The 11,973-nt window shown below is 38.4% G+C and overlaps 1 long non-coding RNA gene across 1 annotated transcript; it reads left to right on the plus strand.

Annotated features, from left to right (window-relative positions):
- Window positions 1–9,185: 9,185 nt before the first annotated feature.
- LOC145660007 (uncharacterized) lies at window positions 9,186–9,823 on the plus strand. Its single transcript, XR_014126224.1, has 3 exons — window positions 9,186–9,270; window positions 9,406–9,480; window positions 9,579–9,823. It is a non-coding gene; the product is annotated as an uncharacterized LOC145660007 (long non-coding RNA).
- The last annotated feature ends 2,150 nt before the right edge of the window (window positions 9,824–11,973 follow it).

Consider the following 11,973-nt stretch of genomic DNA (forward strand, 5'->3'; position numbering starts at 1 on the left):
CCACTCCTGTAGTAATGCATGAGGAGGAAGAGGTGATAAAAATGGATCCTTTTGTTCTAGTTATTTTATTGTCTTTGTTAATAAGGTTTTATGAAGCACATCTAGAGCAGGCTACAGTACCAGTTATTATTATTATTATTATTATTAATAATATTATTATTATAATTCAACGGGTCATTTACCTCAGTCTTTAAGGGCATGCCTTTGATATTTATATCCGATTACTGTTTGTTAGTTTACTAATTGTAATGTGTGTGTGTGTATATATATATATATATATATATACACACAGAAATTTCAGACAGCGACCCTTCAAAAGCTGTGCAAGCAAAGTGCTTAAGAAGTTGTATATTTTTCTATAGATATCCACTCGACATCTTTAATTACACTACCTTGCAGCTGCTTCCCAGGAATCGTCAGGTTACAAGTGCTTCAAGTTTCCAGAATAAATGTATATTAGAAGTATCTAAATAACACTTCACCTTTGGTCAAACACATGTCACTTATAAAAAGCAAGACAATATAATTTGGTACAGCACCTTTCATACACAATGGCAATTCAAAGTGCTTTGCACAAATATATAGTAGCAAGAAAGAAAAAAACATTAAAATAATATGAAAGATGCTAATAAAAAGGACACAGTGTACACAAGGTACAGGACGGCAACACTGTCAGTGAAACGATAGATAGATAGATAGATAGATAGATAGATAGATAGATAGATAGATAGATAGATAGATAGATAGATAGATAGATAGATAGATAGATAGATAGATAGATAGATAGATAGATAGATAGATAGATAGATAGACAGACAGACAGACTTTGGCAATAGTATTTGGAAAGAGCTGATTACATGTAAGTGTGATGCATCACTTTAAGTAGTGTGTTAAGCCGTCCAAAATGAGCTAAACTTTAAAAATACATGATGCAATCTGGTTTATGAGAATACATTAGAATTATTTGGTGCAGTTAACCAACTGCTGTCACGGAACGCTCGCCTTCCCCGAGTCACATGGTTGGGCCTGCAACTTACAGTGGGAGGGCTGTTCTATTTGTAACCACACATGCACACACTTGCACCTCGTCTGTCTAAATGTATATAAACCTGTGGCAAAGAGTGCAAGGTGTTGGTTATTGCTGACGTAGCGTGTGCTTGTAACGTGTTGATGTTTCGTGGTAATGTCATATGTTTTCGATATTGTTAACTGTGTTCGTGTTTGTTTACTGTCAGCCGTTTCATGTTCGTATTGACATTTGTAATGCTTGTGAGTGCCGTTATCGTTCCGTGTGTATCTGTAAGTAAATGTACGGCCCACTCACTGGTGTGGAAATGATCTCCAGTCAGAGTGAACAGTACAGAAACAGAGTTCAGCTGGGTACTGTTCATGCTCCAGGAAATCTCTCTCTCCTCATATCACACCTGACTGAAGGGGATGGGGGAGTGTAAAGGTGTTATCTTAAATGGAGAGAATATAAAGACACCGTACTCACCGTTAAATCTCTATCAAGCACAGTGATACTGTCATCATTAGACTGAACCCACAACTTTTGACTGTTCCAGACCTTCTGTGTTAAACTGTGTTTAGAGCAGTACTTTAAGCAGATGTTACTCAAATGCACCATTTGTTGTAATGAATGCCATTAGGGTTGCAAACAGTCAGCACTGAGGTAGTAGATGACAATTTTAATTTTAGATTAAAACTGCAGCTATGAACATGAGATTTATTTGAGCCGTTAACACACGTAATACATAAAATTCTCTCTGAACAAGCTTCTCTCACTTCTCCATTCTGAGAGTGTAGTGATCACTGCAGAAAATCACTCCAGATGAAGCATCTGGGTCAAAACATTTAGGTGGTGTCATTTTGCTTTTTAATTGAAATCGAAAACATACCCCAAACTAGCAAGGCCTCCTGTTGGGTCTACATGAGCTTATGGAGGGTGTCTGTGGTGGTTCAGTCTGCAGTCTGGCAGGGAACGTGGAGATGGAGAACATCACTGCTTACTCGGTCCTGCAGCCCTGCTCCTGACTCGGTCCTGCTGCCCTGCTCCTGCACTGACCCGCACGCCAGACCTGAGAGGTTACACTGTGCCAGGCACAATTCAACCAGAAACACGTGGAGTGAGAGTGAACAGTACAGAAACAGAATTCACCTTTACCGTTCACTCTCCAGGAAATCTCTCTCTACTCATATCACACCTGACCGAGGAGGATGGCGGGCTGTACTTATGCAATCATAAAGGAGCTCAAAACAGATGCATTAGGCTCAATGTACAACGTAAAACATTACATGATATATATCAGTGGGCTTGCATGTTTAAAAATGCCCATAAAAAAAAAAACTTTTTAAACATAGCATAGCTTTTAAATAACGACTAGAGATAATGTGTGCAATATGGCTCAGGGACAACTGTCTCCTAAATGAGCAAAAGGATTATTTCATCTTCATTTTCAACATTCAGAGTGGTCTTTGTGCTGCACCACCCCTCACTCCTCACTGTTGTTACAGTCTCTCCTCAGACTCTGCCCTACATCCCCTTTGCTTTGGTCACCGTGATCTTCCACCACATCATCGTGGCTGTGGTCTACTGTATCAAGAGGACCAAAGCTACAAACAACATAAACAAGCTGTTGTAGTATCACCATGCCTCCTGAAATTAAGAATTTATCATCCATTTTACCTCAGCATCAGTTCCTGCCACACTGATGGAGATGGAACAGACAACAGACATTAACAGGCCCACTACAGACCTACACACTTTCTCAATGTACCGTCTATGGACCTAAATACTTGATCAGGAGGACAGCCAAAGAGCTACACAACAGATCCTATCTGGGTAACCCTTTATTTGGATTGTCTGCATTTAGACATTCAACAGACCATCTCTAGACTATTGACTGTTCAAAGTTATGAATATCTTATTAACCAATTCTCAACAACATGTGAGTAGAGGTTTATCTATCTTTCAGCATGTCTTATATTTCACCAATAGAGTGCATGTTCCTTATCAACTAAAAGCAAGGAATTATAGTATAGATAGGATAGGTGAATAGATGTTGCAAATAACCATCAAAATATCTCTAGAGATTGTCTAGCCTGCACTGTATAGATGAACAACTGTTCAATTAATTTTTATTGAAATTCAAAGTTCAGTTACACAACAGTGCATATAAATGAGACATTGCAGTTTCTGAGGAGTATTATATTTATTAACATTTTTACCTTCTCTGGTAAAGTACTGTTTTGATAGCTCCTCTTTTTTTTATACACTGTTTATACACTATTTTTAAACATGTATTAAGCATTGTTAGATTAATAGTCCATCAAAATGAAATTCTCTTTTAGTCCTCCAGATGGCACTGTTTCTGCGTGGTGAGGCCAAGGTTTCTGACAGAGTGTAGAGGACAACAGTCACCTGGAACATACGGCCGCTTTAACTTTGTTCGGACAATTCAGTCTGTCGTTGTAGACATTTAGTTAGTAGTCTATAGACTGTCAACTTAGCCAGTTTAGCTTTCATTTTAGTACTCGATGCACTGCTTCTGGTGTGAAATGAGCTTAAGTTGTTGGCCTATGTTGTTGTAAAAATGTCTTTATTAGATCAACTTGTTGGAAGTTCAGATGTAATACTTTGCAGATGTAAGTTTAGAGGTAACTTTTATAGTCTCTTAGCTCTTCAGAAAATCCTCCCCTACCCCCCAGCAATGGTCAAAGTGCATTTGGTTCAACTTATCTGAAGAAAAGTTTTACTTATCATAATAAACATAAGCACTCTTACCTGTGGACTTCAAGGACTTTTCCTAATGAATAGTGTTTCTCGTCATTTCTTGTCATAGCATGTACAGGTAGAATGAGATGAGTGCAACACTTTTTTCTCTCAGTTACTCAGAGACTATTTGGACTAGACCAACCACTTCTTTACATATAAAGCTTACATCTGTCTTCTAATTAGTCATGCCATTTAAAAATGATTACACATGACATCCACTTATTTATTGAATAGAAGAAGTCAGATGTTGCAACTGACCCCGACCTTGGGGAAGGTCTCAGCCCAGATCAGGGACGGTTGCAGCATGTTACATATACATTATTTTTACTTTTGCTTTTTGCCTCATCTTAACTGATCCCTTGGCTGCAGGCTTCTCTCTTTTTTTTAGGAAGTGGGAATAAGATTGGTGTGAGAGATGGTGAAGTCCAGGTCCAGTGGCCCTGACTATATATGAGACTCTTCCCAGAATACTGAAGGGAACTTCTCAAAATACTGAAGGCCTCCTCCTCACTTTTGGTGTAGCCTACTGAAAACAAGTGAACACAATGTCTGCTTTTATATGATTTATTCACTTATTCACGTTATGCCACCCCCCGCATGCAGGTATAAGAAAATACAAATATTTTGTTTGTTGTGATGGCCCAAGTGCCACAAGGCAAGGCGCAGGAAGCGCAGACGTCTCTTGACGAAGACATGCATTTATTAAACGACCATTAACACCAACCTGAGTACGAACAAAGACCCACAACCACTCCAGTGACAGATGTGTTTAAATACGTTCATAAATGATGCAAGAACAAAGGGGCAGGTGTGCTAGACTGAACTAACAGCACTTAGGGAGTCATTGTGGGTCCGTCCCACTGGGCCGCCACATCTCTGTGACAACGGACCGAGCCAACTTAAGTAAGAATGATGACATTCTCACTTATGATGTGAGACTGTTAAGGAAGAAAGAGGACACACCAAATGACTTTTAAAAACTTATAAAACCCTACTGCCTCCCTATATTTGTTGTGTGTGTTGGGGATAGAAGTTTGTCAAAGCTTCATTTGAATACACTTCATCTCCACTGTAACTGTAGTTGTCAGAACATTCAGTAGACTGTATTGAAGAGTGTGTACGGTGTGTATCAGCAGTCCTGCTTTAGCTGTGTGTAGTGTGTGTGTAACTCAGTAAGAATGCAGGTGTGTGTTTATCTGCTCCTTGCTGCTGATGGTGAGTGTGACTTTCTCTCTACATCTGTAGATCATCAAATATCTACTCAGTAGCTACTTTATAAGAAACACTTAAAACATCTAGTAGGAGTCCAGTTAGAGACGACATGTCATATATTTCTGATAACGTATGAGGCACTCCATGTTATCTGAACATATAAGGTAGAATTTGAACAATTACGATTTGCTGTTTAGACTGCCATCAGTTATAAAACCAAATCTTGAAATCAATGTATTATTGTGGTGCAGTTAAATCTCATGCATATCAGCTGCAGCACTCAGGCTGCTGGCCTGTTCCTGCACTGATATACACACCAGACCTGAGAGCTTCACCTGTTATAAATACAACACAAACAGAAAAACATGGGAAGTGATCTCCAGTGAGAGTGAACAGTACAGAAACAGATTTCATACTTATAACTGACCACACTTTTCTATTCTTGCAGAGGCTCCATATAAACCTGTAACTCTTACTCCAGTGGACTCTGACACATCAAGTCCAACATCTTAAACTTAACCTACTACAAGAATGACATCTCCAAATTGTTATGTTATTAATTTCATCAACTACTACTGATGGTAAGATTCATTTGTTTAATAGTATTCTCCAATCAACACCATAAAATGATTCCCCACTAAATACTACTACTACTAACAATAATAATAGTAAGTGACATCAACAATATTTCTTAATGCTGGTCACTTCATATAGGATACTGTAAGGGTTGGCACCAGCCCAAGGCCCCTCCGGCCACCAGAGGGAGGCCTCAAGTCAACCACACCACTAATCAGGTTTAACACCCAACAGCTGGGTTAGACCTCATAAAAGCCCCGTGACCCAGTCATTCAGTGCTGGGTGTTTGCTAAATATTTGAGCCAAGCTCCTAGCTGGTAATTTCAGGTATTGAGGTCTGTGAGCCTTCCTGCTACACCTCACTTCTTATCTGTGAGGGTGTTTGTGTTTTTACACCTCCCCTCTCCAGTTTTCCCTCTTGAGTCTGTCTCTCTCCCAAGGCTTCCCTTAGCCATTCAAGTTGTTCCCTGTTTTCTGGTCTTGTTTGGGAAATTTTAGTTTGGTTTTCCTCAGTGCATCGGGGTTGCCATATCTTCCCGTTACGTCCTTTGTTCTCCCCTTTTCCATGCTCGGCATGGTGTTTAGTTTTTTTCCTTTTGTTTTACCTGATCCAAGATCTAACTGTTTTGCACAGGGGCCAGCCCTTGTTAGAGCGTGGTTGCTCACCCAGTAGGCTATTGGTGTTATCACTTAGCTGAGCTGGGTTCAAGCCTGCCTTACATATGTTCTTGAACTGTTTTACAGATAATCTTTCCTACAAAGGGCCATACTGATAGATACTTTGTTTCCCAGCATTCATACGTGACTCTACACTGGATCCTACTTTTCAAAGCCCAATTAATATGATCAGTTATTTATTCATGTTGTGTTCATGACCTGATTATATATAATCTTGCATTCAGAATGTGATTGTTTATTTTTGAGGGGGTGTGATGTTTGGTTGTTAGATTGTAGATTGTGTTGTGGTGTTTTTTCATGGTGCTTTTATTACACAGTTTTTTTTTTAAAACTACCCTTCAGGAATTTCTGCTCAAGCTTACCGTGGCCTGCACAGTGTTGTATTACCAAAGCTTGAGGAGCTGAAGACAGAGCTGGTAGCTGTGAAAGAAACACACCACCTAAAGGTGGCAGGTTATGGTGAGACTGATGAAGACACTGAAGAGCCATATGAGGATGTTGCCACGGATGCCTCAACAGATGATGAATTCTAGACTCCATCCTGTCCACTGCACTTACCACATTAATTTTAAATCTGTTATGCCTATATAATACATGTAATGATGTTTTTATCATTGTCTCTTTGCAGCTAGGTTGTTTGGTTGGGTGTTGTTTATAGGCTATAAGAAAATTAAAAAATGTATGCTAACCTTATTTCTTTTCAGCAGCAATTAACCTTTGTGAAGATGTGATCAAAATGTTGTGTTATAAAGCAAATATTGGAATAACCCCTGTGAAACCATGTGCAGGTTATTTTGGGGCTACAATCCTGCACTTTTAAAAAATATATTTTTAAAAAATAATAAACTATTTGAATCAGTAATGAATGGAGCATTTAATTCTGTTTGTCTAGTTTCTCAATTTCATAATATAAGCATATATTATGCAAGAAAGTGTTTGCATAACTGCGTAGCCTTGGTACTGAAACACCCGAGTAAAGATAAGCCGTTTTGTTGAACATTGTATTGTGATCAATTAGCCTAATTTTCAGTTAAAATTGTATAATTTCTTAAGAATGTATTATTATTGTTGTTGTTTAGGTTGCATTTTGATCCTTAATGAGTGTTCAAATGACTTTGGATTATAACAAATACAGAGTGAGTGAATTGTACGTATGTGGAATGATTACTAATTAATGAATATATAGTTTACATGTATAGGTTATATTTACTTTATTTATTTAGATTTTTTAATCTGAGCCTGATAAAATGATAGCATAAAGAGGGGGAAATTATTTTAAAATGTGATGGTGTGATTTCTGATATGAGACTATAATGTCATTTTAGCTGCACTTTTTTCATTGTTCTAAACAAGCACTGAACAGAATTTAGCGCTCGATTATGTCATAATTTGTGTCATTTTATTTCTGACCCCAGATCAGTTTATTGAGTGGATTTGCCGATGACGATCATTTTAGACAAAACATCAACAGAGACTACAAACAATTCTTCACGCATAAGAGGTACTGAGAAGCGAAAACAAAACGTAAGTAGAATTTAATTTTATCTACAAAGGCAGATACTAAATATTTGATAACGGAATCGTATTATAAACAAGTAGCCAATATGCGAATTTAAAATGAGAACACACATTTTAATGATGGAGAACTTTTGACTGAACGGAGAACTAATTAGTGGGCTGATAGTGAGCTCCCCGCCCCACTAGTCACGTGGTACGGCCCGCCGCCTGCAGTGGGAGTTCATGGTCTTGTGTGAAACCACGACTATGTAGTTACGCACACCTGCACCGGGTTATTCTCCTAATGTCTGTGTGTGTTTAAACCCCGGTTGGTGTGTGTATCCCTGTCGGTCTGTGTTCGCTAATGTTCACTTTATGTTTGTAAGCTGTGTTCAACGTTGCTCATGTTCATCTTGCCTGTTTCGTGTGAGCGCCACTGTGTTCGTCTAATAAACGTCTGTCAAGCGAGTTTGTGGGACCTGCGGCACTCGGGCCGTCACAGCTGTTTAATTTAACGGACCGCACAAATATTTTCAAATGCGGAATAAGTGAGTAGAGAATGAACTAACAAAAGGAAACCTTGATAAATAAAAGGGGACGTAGCTGAAAATATTCGGGTAACCGAACTCCATTAGATGAAATACGTTGACTGAGACAAGGGAAAGTGACTTCTGCGCTTGTTTTAGAAAAGCCTCTGTAAGACCACTAGTGTGGCCATTATGCACTGTCGGACAACAGGCAAACCTTGATTCACATTTATTAACATTTGTAGAAGAAATAGAGCTACGGGTGGCCATTTGTATATAAAACAATAAAGTCTACAGGCGTTGATTGCTCCTTTCCATATAGAGATATGAAACTGGGGTACAAACGTAATCCTGTGCACAAATGCAGCATGTAAAATAAGCCTTGTTTTGTAGAAAATTGTGTTGTAATCAAAGCCTAATTTTCAGTTCAAATTCAGTTACTTCTTAGAAATAAATCTTTAATTCTTAAAAATTCAAGTTTTTTTTTAAATGTCCAAAAACACATGCAAACTGTTACGACTTTTTAAAAGAAAGTAAACAGCTTTGTTATCGTTCAGTACAATAGAGCTTTCTTCTGCCCTTTCTAGATGCCAAGGGACAACTTCATTACTAATTTTATTACCAGAAGCCACAAGAGTCATAGAGACCCTGCTCCCATTGCTTGGTTTAAGCAACATTACTGTGCCAGTCTAGGAGAAAGTGTAAGTGTCTACATCTTTTTTACTGCATCCACAGTTTTATTTATTTTGCCTTCACATTTCCCTGACTTGTACACATGGCAATCCAAAATATGCTGTCCATTAGTGAGGTTTCAACTGCCCAGGTGTGGTCAATGGATGATTCATTTCCTTTACAATTCATCACTGATTATTTCTCATTTCTCACCCAAGAAACAGGAGGACTGTAAGGAGGTTCGTACCATCCGGAGCAGAACTGCTGAAGACTTTATGATCACAGAGTCAACGGAAGAGATTTGCTCTTTGGACCACAGCGCCCATGTAGAAGGTGCAGATGTACTTTCTTGCATAAATCTAGCTTTACATTAAGAACACACAGTAGGACATGATGTTTGCGCACTTTAAATATGTGCCTGTACTTTATTATGTAATTGCATTTTTATTGATTTTTTGGGAAAAAAAGCATCTGTAGATGTAAGAGAGGATCTGGGTGGAGTAGGGGAATCTATTAGTGGAGAAGTGGAGAACACCCCAGCTGGTGAGTAGCATCAAAGCACCACATCAATAATCAGAGTTTACATACATCCACTCCATGGACACAAGTTTAAAAATTCTACTTTTATTTCAAATATAAAGGCTCAGAATGCAAGAAGTTGAAGAGAGTACGCATCTTCTTCAGACGAGCATGGCAGGCTATAAAATTCACCTTGTCCTGTGCCAAGCGCTCCAACAAAATTAGTCCTACTCTTTAACTTTTCCCAGCTCTTTTTAGCAATTTATTTTGTATTTCTTTTTTCCCTTCATTTTCCCCAACCTGTCTTTTCATTTTCTGAAATAACATCTTTTGACTTTTTGATTTATTTTTGATTAATAAACTTTAATTCATGCAAAGATATAGTCTGTTTGCATTCTGGACCATTTAATCATCTTTTTCATTCTAAGACCAGCCAGGTTATGATTCTAATTTGGCCAAATAAATCTTGAATGATTCAACTCACTTTAATAACATTTTTAGATTATCACATATATGTACAGTTTCATGTCACTCACCTTTAGTGAGAGGAAGTACAGTAAAGAGAAAACACAAACTGAGCATCCTTGTCTCTATGGAAACACCACTGACCTCCCAGCACACACTGACAACTCTACACCCAGATCTCCACTACCACTGTGGACACACACTGACTCCAGAACTCTCACAGCATTACTTCAGTACTCCAGACCCTAATGTCCACCCAGCAGAGAGGAACTGGGAACAAATGAACTTGACCAGAGCTCTTATGTTTCTTTTCAAGTTCACATCACCAGCTTTACGGAGATATACAAACCCACACACAGTGCCATCATGTCCTTTGACCTGTGAGGACTCTGGTTGTTTCTTCCTTTGTGATGTATCCCACAACCCCACACTGACCAGGATGCTGCATCTGTGAAACCATATAGGAGACACACATGCTCATTATAAAGCAAAGGGGGTGGAGTCTGATCTAGAGGAGAGAAACAAACAGACATATTATCCCCTCACTCTTATTCTCAAACTCTTCTTTATAACTTTATAGTTTTAAAATTCAGTTTATAGAGTTAATCACCTCAAAGTTTGCGCTCATACAAATTTTTGCATTACTTTTTCATGGCTTGATATATTTTATGTTTGCACTGTCTTATGATGTCCTGTGTACTTAATATTTTATTCATTGTATCAAATTTGTTTTATTGGTAAATATACATTGAACTATTATGCACTGTCACTACAGAATGCTGTCTGCTATATGTCTCCAGAGACTATAAGCATGCAAACACACACACACACACACACACACACACACACACACACACACACACACACATTCAAGAATTTCTAGATAGTGAGAGGACCTGCTTTTTGTTTGGTTTTTCAGTTTCCACATCACATTGCTTATGCAGCAAAGTTTTTTAAGATTTTTTGTGAGTAATATGAAGTTCTGGATTTACTGAATGAGTCAAAAACAAACAACAAAAACCTGCCTTACTCACAATAAGAACTCACAGTTTGAACTTTGATAAATTCTATTAATCAGCCTTTGAACATAGACATGGTTTGGTAGTATATGAGCAGTCCCTTTTCTCAGTGAAGTACTGACATCTCTCCTCACAGTACACAATATTATGCAAATTATCAGTAACCATACCAGTCCTACTCATACTAAACCTGTTTTGTACTAAATTAAATTCAAACTGGACCTGCCATTGAGAACACATTGGAGCCTAGTCCTAGTTTTAGTCTGTGTTTAAAACATCATCCTTTATCCCAATTTCACATTAGATTAGACCCAGCAGTCAGAGTTGTGCTGTTTTGATTATTAAACTACACATTACAGAATAAATGTAGTATTTTGTACTATTTCTAACTAGAAACCACTGATAAGCCTGTCATGGCATAAGGCAAGAAATAGACTAGAAGGAAACTGAGCTTGTGAGTGTGTGACCACAGCTCAGCTGCAGAGGTGTCGAAGCAGCACCGTTGTCACTTCTGGTCTAAAATGGGCTTTAGATTCTGATCTGGTATCCGCTGCCCCCTGGTTGGAACTGTGAGAAATGAAACCGCAGCAGACGTCAGACATCCTGAGCTCTCAGACCAGAACAGTCTCCTCCTTTTTCTGGGGTGTTCATAAGGTGTTTTTTGACCAAAATGTTTATTGACTTTAAAAACTGCACATATTCACATTAAGATGCCATACACATATCAAATACTTTTCTACCACAATTTAGTCCACAAACCATATTTTTCTCACACCACTAATAGATTAAGAACACTGCTGTAAAAGTGGAGCCTGTATGTTATATTTGACATATTCACTGAGCTGAGTTATTTCATGACACAAGTATTTACATGAAAGTAGGGTCATACACTGACCATGACTGCAGACATTAGCATTAGGGTGTTTATACAGCAGGAGACAAACAGGGAATATCTGGGAACAATTAGTGGGAGGGGTAAGAGACAAAACTCACATGAGACACATGTCAAGGGGCAGAGCAGAGGAGGAGCTAC

Source organism: Electrophorus electricus, chromosome 2 (assembly GCF_041902795.1).
Source record: "Electrophorus electricus isolate QZ-2024a chromosome 2, ASM4190279v1, whole genome shotgun sequence".
Lineage (NCBI taxonomy): Eukaryota > Metazoa > Chordata > Actinopteri > Gymnotiformes > Gymnotidae > Electrophorus > Electrophorus electricus.